Source organism: Calonectris borealis, chromosome 9, assembly GCF_964195595.1.
Source record: "Calonectris borealis chromosome 9, bCalBor7.hap1.2, whole genome shotgun sequence".
Classification (NCBI taxonomy): Eukaryota; Metazoa; Chordata; class Aves; order Procellariiformes; family Procellariidae; genus Calonectris; species Calonectris borealis.
In genome coordinates, this window is record NC_134320.1 from 24,808,177 (window position 1) to 24,823,763 (window position 15,587).

A 15,587-nucleotide genomic window follows, 5' to 3' on the forward strand; every position below is an offset into this window, starting at 1 on the left:
AGAGCTGCTGGGGTCAGGTCACTGGCAAAGTCAGCTCATGCTGACTAGAGGCAGAAAGCCCGCAAAAGGAAGGTACTTCTAAAAATGTGGCTCTTGTATATACGTTTTTTCATCTGTAATCAAAGGATGCATTGGGTGCTTGTGGTGTTCGTGTGATTGACTGAATTAATAATGTAGAAATTGATTGAAATTGAAATTCTTAGAGAGAACATGCCGTGTAAGAACAGGGTCTATTCCTCCCTTTGAAGACAAATGTCTTGGAGATCGTTTCAGTTTAAATGAATGCCTTTTTCATCACTTGGCACGCTCCAAATTTCCAGTGAAGATGAGTTGACTGTGCTAGGGCTGAGCTCGGGAGCTGCTGCTGGCGCGAGCCCTGCTGAATGCAGGACACATCTTGCACAGCGTTGACGGGCTCTGGATCTGGGCGTGCGTTAACTGCTCTGCTCCCTCCTTGAATAACACTGCCTTTAAAAGCCAGCAAAGCCCTGAAACTCCCAACATGAAAAAAAGTTGCCTTTGTCAGCGTTTATTGGTAGACCGTGTTGTCTGTTTTATTGTAGCATATAGGTTGTGGCCTCTGTTGAGCTCGCATCCATCTTTGTTCTTGGGTAAGATCTCTCTAAATTAAAATCTCTCCAAATTACTTAGCCCCAGTCTGAGTAAAGGGCTCCATGGGACCCTCTCCTCTTCTTTTTTATTCAGTCTCGTTTGCCCTCAGGTTTCTTTTGTTCTCTTACTTTCTTAACTACATGTATCTTCGATTAAGAGGAACCCCAATAGGACACTGATAAACTGAGAACAAAGATTTCCGCAGCTCGGGATAGTTGACCCAGAAGCTTATTTATCTGTGGACGTGTTTATTCGTATCTGCTGCTCCTACAGTCAGGAATTTGCCCCGGCAAATTGGTGCTAACAAATGCAGTTGCCCGGGGTGCCCCTTTCGCACACACATATGCATTTATCCAGATGTTTGAAACACATTTTTCTTTTAACAGTGTGTCAATGAATTGTTATGATGTATTTTGACATACTGGGAAAGGGGAATTGTTTCTTATGTGAAACAATTGGGAGGAAAAAGAACCACACCTGCTGCCTTCAGGATTTTTGCTGTCAGCCAGCTACTGCTGAACTTGAGCTTGGGATCGTTCCACTGATTTCCTGGGACTCACTGCAGAAATGGATTTGTGCATTTGCTCTCCGTTTCTGGATGTAGTGTCAGTGCAGCCCCGGCGGAGATGCGGACCCTCCTTCGCTCGGATACTGCTGCCCCGAGAAGATCCTGCAATGCTCCCGCGACAGCAGAGCTCAGCCCACACCGCACTGGAAGGATGATGACTCAGGGCAGGAAGAAGTTAGGCGTGAAACTGAGGACAAGCCCCAGATTCTTTGGACTTTTGTTTTCACATGCAAAAGGGGAAAAGAAATTACAAAGAACTGAACGGCACCTGCTGAGAATGCTGACAACTATTGCGTACCCGCAATAAGCTATAATAGGTAAATGCTGGAAAAAATGGTTGGAGGAGCCCGGTTTGAAAGGTGGTCCTTGCTCTGAAAATGAAAAGGTGTGAAGGCAGAAGGAGCTGGCTTGCAGAATACTCCTCCTAGGGGCTGCAGGAGCCTCTGCACCAGCCACGTCCTCCGGAGACCGTGGGAGCATCAGGGCACCTTCCTTCTGCAGGAGCTGCTGCAGCTGCCTGGGAACCCGGCTTAGGGACAGTAAAGATGATAATTAATATAAAGGTTTTGGTTGATGCAATATTCCCCTTTTTGCTGCTTTACTCTCTCTACAAGCCTTGGCTGCAAGTGGTGGCCAGTCAAGCAAGCGCAGGTTGCCAAACACTGTGTCTGTGTCTGAGCTCCGCAAACCAACGACGCTTAAAGGAACTTGAAGGGATTTTTAATTCTGCTTGTTCTACTCTTGGGGACTAGGCACTAATATTGCTCCCTTACAGCATTTCCCTCGCCCTTTCTCCCCTGCCTCAGACTGCAGTAACCTCTTAATTTTGGGGAGTTTCTCACAAGGCTACGCTTCCAACACCAATTTTTTTTCTAATTCTCCCTTCCTCATTTGCTCTAAATTGCAGAAACTTAGGGGTTAGGAAGAATACAAAAATCTTCCTATAGGAGATACAATCGTAATAAAAATATGGGTTAAGTTGGAGTCCTACCAACCTTGATTGTGTCCTTTTTAGATGCATTCTAAGCCATCTCTACAGTTTGTGTAAATTACGCACCCAACATGGGCGTGTGAATACATTAAATATGCTTTCATAGGTTTGCCTGTCATATTATAAAAGCAGCAATAAAATACTGAGAGTATATTATACTTATTAATGTATATTTGTAATATACAATCATTAATCACAAAGTACTAATAACAGACTTTTTTATCGTGTTGAGGCAAAACTTGCCAGCTTTGACTGTTATGGCTGACTTTACAACTACCTGCCTGTCAGCTTTAACCACGGTGGAGGGAATATTTCACGGGGAAAATGCAAGGTCCCTAAAACATCTGGTTGTAAACCTGCAGTAGGGTCTGAAGCAATAATAAAGCTTGTGATGGATGAGTCACGTGAAGCTTCCTTCACCAAAAAGCTGTTGCATTTCAGGCTTATTATTCTCTAATAATAGACTTTCAGGACCTGGACAATAGCCGGAGCTTTCCCCTTATTCTTGCGGGGAGAATGGCAGTGCTGGGCAGGGCACAGCTCTGCGATGGGGCACAGGAGACATCCTGCTTTCCCAGCCCCGTGGGATGAGAGGTGTCCTTGGCCCCATGCTCAGTGCGTGGCCCTTCTCATGGTACCGGGCGAGACTGAGACCCGTGCAGGAGCAGAAAGCCTTCCTCCAGCTCCTCCCCTACCTGCCTGCCCTTTGCATTTGCTAAAGGCTTCCCCCGCTGTAAGAGGACTCAGACCTGCCCTATAACTTGGTGGTTGCCTCCTTTTCATCCTCAGGGATGACCACGGTGCTGGAAGGTGGATGAGGGTTTTCCCTTGGGTGCCACCAAGCCCCCGCTGACTCTGGGGGGATCAGTCCCCAGAGCTGCGGGCTTTGGATTTGCCTCTGGGATGGTGTAGCTAAGCTGCTGATGGGCTGCCTTATTAACTCAGATACCATTTCCCTCCAATTGGCCTTTGACTTGTGGGATTTGAGAATCAGATTCTGTGAAAACACCTCAAGGAACCCATTTACAGCCAAGTGGAGAGTTTTCCCATAGCCATATGTTTCCTATGTAAATGTATGTGGTGACCTTGGAGCCATCTAAATCCCTGTGCACATCTCACTTGCTCACTGGCGCTTTTTTTTGGTGAATCAGAAGTAAAATCAAAAGCCTCTTTGAGGATTACTGAAAAGGAATTCCACATGTGTTAGTGTGTGTGCACACAGGCCATTTATTTTAGAGCACAATCTCACTAAAATCAAATGAATATAATCTGAACATGCTTTTAAAAGATTAAAACCCAAAAAGATGAAACTGGAAAGCCTTTTGAGTTTTTATAGGAGACAAACAATTTATGTGGTCCATCATGTGCATTTTCAGATCAGCCTTGTGAGAGGAGATTTCCAGCATAATAAGAGAGAACTGGAGTTTCATCATGGACTGTAGACCTCAACAGGCTATTGCAGTCCAAACATTTTTTTTAAAAATCTGTTCTCAATGCCATCTTTCTAGAAAGAAAACAATCCCTTCTTCCCAAAGTCATCTGTCAACAGGCTTTTAACCTTTCATCCTCTTTCTGGGAAGGTGCACAGCATCCTTGAGCTCCACTAGTGACTGGATCCTGGAGGTTCAATTCCACCAGACTCTGCTCAAAAGAGGTGTTTTGGCCTCAAAACTCCTTTGGAACTCCAGAAATGATCTTGTAGATACAAATTCAGCCCAGGTCTTCTGTACAATATTAAAGAGAGAGTAGCTGGAAAGACACTCTTACTTCTTTTATTAGGGGAAAAAGCCCTGCCTCTCATCATGTTCCCTGTCCTTATCTTAACAACTCCCCAGTAAATTTAGAAATTGAGGAAAGTGCTTTAGTGACAGACTTAAAGACTGAATCCTCTGTCCTCAGAACAGATACAAATCAAGGTCACACCCTTTCTCTTGCGCTCTCCCAAAGGTGCTTAAAATTTTGTTTCCTCTTGCTTGCTTTAAATCACATCTTCTCTAGGAAGCGATAGTCTTCATTCAGTGCAGATACATCACTGGGATGGACTAAATGGGACTGGCAGAGAAAGTTAGCAACGTTTCACCCAAATATAACATCCATCATTTCCCATATAGAGTGTAATTTAAATTTGCAGAAATTAAAGTCCACAGTTTCAGAAAATACTATGTATAATGCATATAGTATGCATCTTGCCTGTAGAACAAGGGAAACATTAACGTTCTTTATCTGTCTCTCTTTTTTGTGTATTTAAGTAAGTATAGTGATTTTTACATCCCAAGATCAGTAATATGGCAGGGGAAACGGTTAAAAAAAGTTGTAAACCATCACACAGCAGATACAAGCATCCACTGCATCCCAAAGGCTGTAGCTATTTCTTCCTTTGTGTTTGTTTTTATATGTGCATGCATATTTAAATACAGAGGTAGTATATATTTCACAGACCCGTTTGTGCGTGGCTGGAAGGGCTCTCGTTATGCCCGTGGATTTCCCTGTTTCCCTGCGGTGAATGAGTGAATCGGAGGCTGTGCCCTGCAGAGGGACAGGCTGAGGCAGCATCCTAACAGAGTTACCTGGGGTGTTTTTGAAGATGGCTTTAGGACCATTTTAGGCTCTGTTTTGCAGGCTCATTAGCTTTCATGGCTCGGTTTCAGTGGTGTGTCTACATGACATTTATTTGCTTTATGAATTGAGGTTTTAATTCACTTATTTTGCTTTTACCGAGTGAGTGGATCCATGCTGTAAAGTTTTAAGACTTGCTCTTGAAACACTATCTTCTTGGCTAATAAATTGAGATGATGACAAGATCTGTAGTGAATATTCAAATAAATGTGATTACTTCATTTCATGTCAACAGAGGAGGTGAAAAGTGCAGCTCAACTGGCTCGGTAAGATTGGAAGGAGGGGCTGGGAAAAAGCAAGAGACAACAAAGAGATAGTTTGTAAGATTTAGTGGCTTTTTTCAGCAGGGGTGTTGAGAAGTCAGTGTTGCAAAGTTCAGCAGGGTCAAACAAAGTGCAGAAACTTTCTTATATTCATTCAGAAAAGCTTGATACGTGCTTCCAAAATTCAAATGATTGGAAAAAAGGAGATGGATAGCTGATGTGCTGCTTTTACCTAGTCTAAACAGGCTGAAGTTTGCACTGAGTATATATCATCTTTTTATATCAAAAGGTAGAAAGTCCACTGTCTTTCACAAACTATAACTGCGATAAGACCGTCTTCCAGGAAATCATGAAAGACCATTACACCAGCGATGGTGTTTCCTGGCTTGAAGATTGACTGACCCAGAAAGGCCTACTTATCTAAACGACCTGTTCAACCTGCATGTTTGTTAATAATAAAATAATAATTTTCAAAGGCAGATTGGACAAAACTTGTTCAGGATTACTTGCGTGCAGGCAATCAGCTCCGCAACGGGCACGCTGAATTTGCTCTTCTGGCACAGAAAATGCAGACTCACCTCCAGGAAGGTGATGTTCCTGGGCAAGGTAGGCCAATATTTGGTTTATCTGTAGACAGTACACAACGTTTTAAAACTCAAGTGGCGATGCTGTTAATGTGGAGCAATAAGATGATGTTTACACAGATAAAACCTTTGTCTCGGATGAAAATGGCGATGTGGGTCTGTTCCATTAACCTTTGCTTTGATGCTGGGGCGTCCTTGGGAGCGTCTCTAGGTAGAATTCCATATGCTGACTCATCCTGGGTCATAATCTTGCTTCAATACTTAGAAAAATATATTCTCTGCAAGTGACAGTGTTTGTGGTGTTGCTACGTATGGGAGACCATCCCAGCCATAGGGAATTTTCTGTGTATAGTCATTTTACAGCATGTTTAGAGAGATGGGTACCCTATTCTGCAAAACAACTGGGTTGTCACCACCCATATCTGCCCTTGAAAATCTACCGTTGGACATCAAGGTAGAGGCAATTAAAGTGCGTTAGACGTGTTCTACCAACAAAGGTGTCTTGCTCCTAATGCAGGCAGTAGGAATATTCTCAATGATATCAAAAAGACAGAAAGGTGAAGGGAAAAAAACCCATTAATCATCAAAAAAGGGCATGATATCTATAGAAAATACTGCAGTCAGTTGAACAGATCAATACTGATAACGGATAATTGCATATTTTCCCCCAGTAATTTTGCATAGAGAGGTGTAGCTGAATCAGGGACACTCCTGGAGTTGTAGTACATTATAATGCACAAAAACATTTTAAATACACTTACATTTTTATCAAACCCAATTTTTTTTTATATTTTGGACCTTTTCTGTGTTGATCCCTTGGACGGTACAGACTGTCAATCTGGGTGGGTCCTTGAAAGGTCACGCATGTGGGCTCTTACGCTGCAGATGTTCCTGCAGCACGTGGAGAGGGCGTGCAGTGGGACGCTGGTTTTACATACTCCTGGCTCCTTTTTTCTTCATGATTTTAGAGGATCAGAAAAGCCGTAAGAACATTGAGTATGAGCTGATTGACAGCTTCATGGCAGTGAAGCAAAGACAGAGATGCAGCAGATGGGGAATTTTGTAAAGGCTTAAAGCCCAATAGCAGAAATTCTGTCCCTTCCTTGAAAAAATCCCCCTGGCTGACATGTAGCTCCAGGTGAGGCTTTACTAGTGAGAAGCCAACAGGAATGAGAAGAGTTATTCCTTGGTCTGTACTGCCAAGTTGTCTGCAGAGTTAAAAGTTAGTAGGGCCTCAGAGGGAAGAGGTAACTCTGTGGGTTGTTCCATGGAGACCCTACACATACCCGTTTGTGCAAGGTTAGATTTTAGGAATCGCTGAAAAAACTTGTTTCTCCAGCCAGTCCTCTTGATTTGCTTTTGGAAGGGTTCATCATGGACTTGCAAGGGCTTTTGCGGATGGGAAAGGAGGTTGATTCAAGGGACTAAGTTCCCTCCTTCCTGCAGGTTCCTGTACTCGTGGATTTTCTGTGCATGTGTATGCTCTAGTGTTTCCCAGTCTAAATGGGAATCATAATTCTTACCTGTCTTACTGGATGCTGCATTGCTAGAATCATTAGTATCCCTACAGAGCTCTGAAATCTTCATAGTCACTGTCCCGCTTATGCAAAATCTTAATTTCTCTGCTCTCCCATTGTAGGAATGTACACCACCTCACCTTCCAAACCTTAAGCTTAAGATCTTTTGTTCCAGACACATGATGTAAAGGGGTTTTAAAATACTTGTCCAACCTGCAAATCCGTTGATGAGATTTGTTATCAAATTTATTTGGGAAAATATTTCTCTGGCTTCAGGCTACACATGGAAGGTGTTATGCTGGAGAGAGGCATTGTCAGAAAGTCATAAGCAAGAGAATATAGAAGGCTACTGTTAATAAAAGCTGTCATGAAATGCTGGCTATAGTGGTTGATGACCAACATAATAAACTCCTCTCTTCTTCCTCACCCGTGGAAAAGCTAATTTGTGATATCAGTGCTGCTGTGTTGTGCTGTTATTCTCTCAGGAGCTGTGATGGCCCTGGAGAGGGGCACAGCACAGAAGCAGTTAGGCAGCATTTAGGCATTAAACAGAATATAGTCTGTTCTGATGGCAGGTGATAGAGGACTTACCCTTAAAAGTATTTTTATACCACGGTGATTATGCTTCAGACTTGCCAAGTGGATTTAGAGATGGGATGATATTAAGTGAATTGAGAAAAGAATGCAAGAAAACATTATAATCCAGAAACCAGATAGCTGCCTTGAGCAGAAGAAAGGCTCGTAATGTCAAATGAGAGCTTCACGTGGAAATAAGACCGGTGTTTGGTTTACAAAATCTTCCAAACAACACTGAAGATTCACAGTAATCGTTTTTTTTTTTCAGTCTGTTAATTCTACTTAAGAAAGGAGAGGCACTGCCCAAAAAGGCACTGAACACCAGAGAGGGGTTTGCATCGCTTCATCTTTTTTTCTTAAAGCAACTGTTACCTTTTCTCTTGCGAAACAAAATTTATCTCAACACGTGTTAAAATGAGAAGCAGATATTCTATTGGTTAATATATACTTTCATTTAGGATCGGAATACAGCAGGTTTTATTTTTATTTATGCTTAAGAAATTTAATCATTGTTTTTTATTATCATTTTACCTATAAAAATAAGATTTCCTCAAGATCCTTGTGGTTTGATGAGAGTGCATCTGTTTCCTTCACATCCTCACATCTCTCTCACGGGACTTTTATGACCGGGAAAGTTGTCTGGGTGATGAATAAGCTTCAAAGATTCAGTCTGGGTTCTCTTCTGGCAGACCGCTAAGAGTGTGATGGCCTACCCTGAAATAACTTACCCAGTCTGCAAAATTGTGGTGTAAATTGAGTAATTTAGAGAAAGAATTTAATAAATTAATTTGCAACTGAGTTTATTCAAAGCAACAAGAGAATTCTTCCTTAGTTAAACTCCTCCCTTTGATTTTCTCAGTATTTCAGGATTTCTTTCCTGTATGTTAGGTCCCAGTTCAGCACTGTGATACTGAACCAAAAGAAGACGACAAACAATGGGCTTTCTCATGAGATTTTGGAACTTCCTGGCCCTGTCAGAAATGCTTATAAAACTTTTTTATAGCTTTCTGGCACTTTCTGTCCAAATCTAGGCTGGAGCTGGAGGTGCAAAGCCACTTACTCCAACGGCTGGAACAACGCAGAACCACAGTTCAGTGGATCAAAACGCTGCTGAAGGTTCATGGTCATAGGAGAGCGTTTCTCACTTGAGGCAGCCTCTCCGGGACCTGGCACAGCCTAGTCAGGATGCTTTTTTCTGTAGTTTTGCAAAATATTGTTGAAGCTGGATTCTGAGTAGATGCCCTCTGGAGTGCTGCCTGCACCGTGTGTCCACACCACTTCCAGCATCCAGCCAGAGAGAATGTAAACAGTTTAAATTCAGAATATCAGATGATTGCACCAAAGTGTCCATGAGATATCTGTGGACCTCAGAGTAGCTGCAGAAAAAGTCTGTGAGGAAATAGTGAATTAACAGAGATGACTGAGAAGGTTTCAGTCTTCTTAGAAGGCTTTAAAGAAGGGTGTGGGATGGACTCCATCATCTGCTGGGAGCAGTCGTCTTTGCAGGTTGGTCCCAAGCTGTTCCTAAAAAGGTTACGTGAGGGTTGTTTTTGCCTAATATAAAGTTTAGTTGAATTGTTAATACTATAGTACTGCAATACAATAGTAATAACGATACTATAATAATAATAGTGAGAAGTCAGTTGAGCGGGCCACTCCATTTTCCTCTGACAGGTAACAGCTACTATAGGACCAACTCTAAAATTCCACTTTTCACTTACAATTACCACCCTGACTTGGCTTTTTTTATGAGCCCAGCACAATGATCGAATTGTGCAGCTCTGCTGTCTAAACCTGAGCGTTTAGGCTGCTTTAACATAATCCCTTTTGCTTTTGAATTTGAAAAATCAAAAGGGAAGTTTTGAAATGCTGTGCCTTGCTGTAAGACAGCAATTCCAGGGGAATTTTTATTCTGGCTAACGTACAGAATAAATGCGTTTGAAGCATGGTCTTGTTCTTCCCATTTACAAACAAGCAAAATGAATGATCGATTTAACAGTATTGAGTAGTTCTAAACACAAGGTGATTATTTCTGCAGTTTATTTTTTCACCACACGGATGTTAAGGGTTAACAGTTCCCCAGCATATAACTGACAGTGGTAATATTCTCTTTAGTCCAAAGCGGAAGAAGAAGGGAGTTGCTTGTTGTTATAAAAGCAGGGAATTTCTGGATCTTAGTAAAATAAACCAGGACTTTGTTTCTTGAAGTAATTATTCTCTGGAGAGAGAATAGGAAAGATGGAGGCAATTAGGAGTGACCTTGCATCACTGAATCGTTGAGAACTTCTGGATCAGTGGCTGATATTTTCATAACTCCATTTAAGCAAAGCTTTTTTAAGCTGTTCTTGCCACCACTAGAGAAAACAGAGTGTTCAATGGCTGGTCCAAAGCCCACTGACGTTAAGGGTCTCACCGTGTGCTTGTGCTTGGGTGGGGTGAAGTGGGGAGCAGGGAGGAGCGCCATGAGCTCGGGATGAGCACAGGGACGGCTCCTGGGGCAGGGGGGACAGAGTCACCCCACGGGATGGGGAGATGGGGGTCCTGCATGGTCCTAGTCCGCATGGGGCGCGTGCTTTTGGGCGCTTATCCCACCCCAGGCTCTGCTAAGGCAAAGCTGTGCAGGTCATTACGTCCCTTGGGTGGCCGGGGTCACCACGTTTACTGGAACAGTGAGGAGAAACAAACCTGGGAACACTTTTCGGTAACCTCCACCTAACCCCTTTTAAGTAGAGATCTGCGTTCTGGTGATTTTTTTCTTCTGAAACCTGTCTTTTGAGTGTTATCATTTAAAAAGTGTGTTTAACTTTTATGTGTGAAGTTGGCAATGAATTACTATAAAGCAAATAAAACTGTCTTAGCAGCCTGAAAGTGGTGACATAGCAGATAGCATTCACACCCTCATCTTTGTATTCCCTTCCTTCAAGGATATCAGTAGGCAAACAAGGTTGAGTCTCTAATATGTTTAATAAAGGAGCAATTTCTTAAGTTTCCTGACCCAGCTGTGGGAAAGGTAACGCGCTTGTCCCGTTGCTCTGCTCCAGACTGATTGTGTCCCCTGAGCACGGCGGGATGCAACCGCTGAGGTCCCTGGGAGCCAGGTTTTGGCTCAGATCTTCTCCCTGGACCACTAATTTGGGAGCTCTTTCATTTCTTTGGGGACTGATGAATAAAGAGTCTCCAAAATAATAAGCAAGCCGTAGCCCGGTAGTACGAGCAACTTCAGCAGCGCAGACGTCCTTTTCTCCGACGTGTTTCTCAACTACTGTCACTTTTGTAATCTGATATTATCAGAGCCCGGCAGAGTCACATGAAAACTGTTTCCGTGGATGGCAGATGCGTGTAAGGACCTATCTCCGTGTTGCATACCGCTGCAGAGGAAGTTACTGTGAAAAAAGGCATGCACATTTTTTTCATAGCTTTCATGTTGTTTGGTTTGTTTGGTGTTCTTCTAGCTCTGGCAGACTGCAGAAAATCGTTTTCTCTCCTAGAGGCCATCACCTTCTGAATGATATAAAGGAGTTGTTCTGTTCTTCTGAGTTGTTTTTCTGCTCTATATTTGCTTAACAATTTCATTTTCTGAGTAGTTGTTGAAAGAACAGGAGTTTGTAAATTATACAACACTAAGCAGTGGATACTGTCCATGGCTCTAAGCCCAGACACTGTCAAATGCTTCTCCAGATTCTGGCTGCTTTGAGAAAATCATTGCGAATTACAGAAGTATCAACATTTTTTTTTTAATTTTAAATATTTTGTTTCTTTGTTTTTGCTTAGTATATTCTTACTTGCCTCCATAGCTGGCAACCAGTTTTCAGAAGGGGTTGGAACTGAGTTGTTGCACATATGGAACTGAACATCTGTGGTCTCAATTATTGAAAAATTAGAAAGTTCAAAAATAAAAATAAAATGAATGTTAGATCTTCGAACCTCACTCTCTTGCTATTTGTTTTCTTTGTGCATTAGAAGTGAAAATGCCTTCTGTCGTCATAATAATAATAATGCTCCGCACTATTATCCCGGGATCTCAAATTACTGGATACCCATTAAAGTGTTATGTTTTCTAACACGCTCATGAAGTTAAGTCTTATCCCCCCTTCCCATTTTCCAGATGGGAAAACTACGCTACAGAAACGAACTTACTTTAATGCCATACAGACACTTCCAGAGAAACTGGAAAGAAAACCACCGCCCTCCACTCCTCCCAGTTAACCGCAGGACATGGTTTCTCCCCCCCCAGCCCCTGGTGTGAGCAGAATTGCACATTTGGGAGCAGGGCTGCGGTGCGCTGGGGAGCACGGGGTGACGGGTGCGTGGCTCCAACGTGGAGCTGGGTGACAGGATCCGGCCCCGCCGTGGGGTGAGCTGGCACAGGGACGTGTCTGGGGTTGCGTGTGTCATGTTTCTCTCCTGCGGTTCTCCCCGCTTGGACAGCCCCGCGGTCTCGGCCCCAGCGCGTGCCATCTGAAGCATCTTCTAAAATCGCTTTGGACATCTCGTTATGAATCATACCTATATCCTATTACTGCGAACGGAAATCACAAAAATGGAAATTAGTCTGTGTTTTAGTAGTTATAGCCGGGCTCGGAAAGAGCAGGAGCCGGCCCAAGCTGCTTGCTCGGGGCTGCGCCAGCCGCGTCTGAGGCAGAAGGGCTGCGCAAGCACGTGCTTTTGACCTCATGCAGCAGATCCAACCTGGATTATCAGTCTGTGCATCTTTGCATTGGCATTTATAAGAATTAATGGTGTTTCTTTCTGTTTAGGTAAACAGTTTATCCATCTAAGATGGAAGGTTTCTCAGCTTTCCCTTTGGTTTACATACATACAACTTAAAAGTTCCATTATTGAGCTCGTTACTGCAGACTCTTTTGAACTGAAACCATTGTATACATATCCTGAGCTCTTCTTTCATTGTATAATGTTATAAGAATCCATCATTTTCTTGACAAAGTTTGTGGTTTTTTTTTTTTTTTTTTACTTTCCTGGGGCAAAGTTGGGAAATTTGCTTGCCCTAACTGACATAACTAAAAGTAATGTCCCCCTGCCAAAGCTTGCTGATGCACTGAGCGCACATCTCTGTCTACAGCCATTTAATTATATCATGATCCTTTCCACCAAACCACTCCGAGTGAAGAGCAGTAGTAATACACACAGCAGTGGCAATGACAGTTGTCATTGATAAAGAATGGTTTGGGTTTTTTTTTTTTGTAGAATAAATTATTTGTGTTTGTAGTTGTTACTTTTATAGATCATAAATTAGTTCACGTTGGCAGAAAAAAAATCCTTACCAGTCAGATGCTTATAAATATGCTTCACTCAAACAAGGTACTTTTAGGCTTATTCCAGTAAAACTTTTAAGCGCGTGCCTTAACAATCTACGCCAGTCACTGAGTTCAGCGCTGAGCCCAGGCTCACCCTCAATATTCCCATTGACTTGCACTGCCACAGGCACAGTTTCCCTCCAGACTACTAGGTTTCCTTCCAGAAAAATAAATATTAATAAAATCCCTTCCTTTAGGATTACTCCGGGTGCTGAGCAGGCTTGATGGTGCCAGGCTGGGACAGTGCCCGTGGATTGCTTGCGAGCTGGTGACACCAGTCTCGTCTCCCTCCTCCATAGCAGCGCTGCCCACTCGCCTGCAAACTATCACCCGTGAAAAAACCCTGCATTTTCCCCCTGGAAACTGTCCACCGACAGGCACGGGTCCACTCGATGAACGATGGGGACCCGGTCCCAGTTAATATTTCTGGGTGTGACGCTGAGGAGGAGCCCCTGGTCCAGGGCTGGGGAGAAATGGGGGTCAAGTGCAGAGCTCTGATTAACACCCAGGGCTGGGACCTGATTAATCTGCCCCTGATTAATGACATCCTGTGTGAGCCTGAGTCACGCAGCTCCGTCCTGCCTCGCCTCCTCGCTTGTGGCGCTGAGGATAAACACCTGCCCCATTGAGCAACTCTCTGATCACCAAAGCTTGGGAGAAATGGCTGGGAGATCCTCAGGAGGAAGTAATCTCACAGATGTGAAGCGTCTTTACTAGTAACAATAAAACCGTTTTATCATTTCCTCGTGCTGAGGTTGAAATAGGCAGAGCACAAAGTCACACTGGTGTTTTTCTGATGAATATGTGGTGCAATTTATCATAACCTCGTAAAGATAATCTTCCTCATCCACATTAAAGTATTTTGCAGAGTAATCATAACGATACTTGCAACCGATCCCACTTCACTATCAGGTGGTGGTACAGTAACCTTCAATCTCACTTTCTGGGTTTTAATGAGATTACAGGTAGCAACATAGACGTTAAGCTCAGGTTTCAATGCATTTTCCAGCTTACACCTAAAACTCTTCAGATCTAATACCCTCCCAACTTCATCTAAAACATCCTCGGTCCTGTATTTGGTGTGCAGCGAGGAGATGGTATAATTTGGTTTAAACTGTATTTGGAATTTTGTTTAGTTAATCAGATTTTGTCTCGAATGCTTGCAGAGCAGTGTTTCAAGGGGATTGCTTTTGTACCTGCTGTTACCAAAGTCAGCAGAAAAATATTGCTCTTGGCTACTGTCCTGATTAACCCAGACATTTTAATGTGTGTTATGATAGGTCATTTGATGGATAGTCACCTGTACCCTGTGATCAACTCTGACTTGGCCACTGGGGCTGAACTTTAGCAGCTAGGTGTCATAATTTCCCATCTTTTGCTTGATTAATGTTTCCTTTTGTGATCCAAAGGGAAAGTGTCTGGAGAGATCCTTCTCCATATACCAGCTAGCCTGGATTAGTGGGAAGGCACTGCAGGGGCTTTTCAGCGAAGAGATCCTGTGAAAAATACAATGTGGACATTCTCCGTGTGTTGGTACCTTTCCTCCCGGTTTCTAGAAAGTAAGCCTTGCATAGTTTTGTGCTCGGAATAGCTCTAGCGTGTACCTTGGCTTTCTGTGTACATCCAGATAAAAGCCCCTGTGATTTAAATACCACATAGTGATGCCGTGATACTGCCTGTTTTGAAAGGGGCTTTGAGTGATCCTCTGGGACTTAATTGGGACCAATATAATATCTACATGAGAGTTTAAAAATTTATAGAAAGGATATTTGTTGTCTTTTACATTCTCCTGTATTATTTTCTATAATTTTAGGGGCTCCAAACATTTTTCATGGACCTCTTCTGGGTAACTCCTTCTTCCTGATTTCATTGCTATTGAATTGTAGAGAACTTTTCCATTCACTTAGCTCAGCCCCTGGGGAAAGAACACAACTTCCTCGGGGAGCTTTGGCTTACACCAGTGGACACTGATGCCACCACCTTCAGCAGTACATTCAGACACATCTCTGTTCCTAACTACATCTTACCTTTAATATTTTCTTAATTTGCATGTTGTAATAAAAGCTTTTCATAGTTACAATCTCTCACTGATCACCACTTAATAGCATAGTACTGAGCACGTCCGCAAATAAAGTTACTCTTCAGTTACATGCAGAGGTCAGAGCCTTTTGGAATTGCTCCTGTTGATATCAGCAGGTGTTTGGGCATCCATATAAAAGCCAAACACTAAAATGCAGATCTTTGCAGGTCTTGAGTTAGTTGTTGAGGTTTTTATGTATGTTCAGCAGTTGTTGAAACAAGTCGTATAACATGGACAGGGAACATCAGGGGTATAAAAAAAAAGCCAACTCTAACTTAAAATATATATGCAAGCCCATTGAGCTTTAAACAATTTGGCTGGAGGCTTTGAATTCAGATGTCTGAGATAGAGTTAAAATTCAGAGTCTAAAGTGTTGGGTCATTAAAATGGGGGGGAAAAAAAGCCCTCTTGTAACAGGTGAGTTGAAACAAGAACAAAGGATCTATAAAAAGAGCCGGCTGAAGC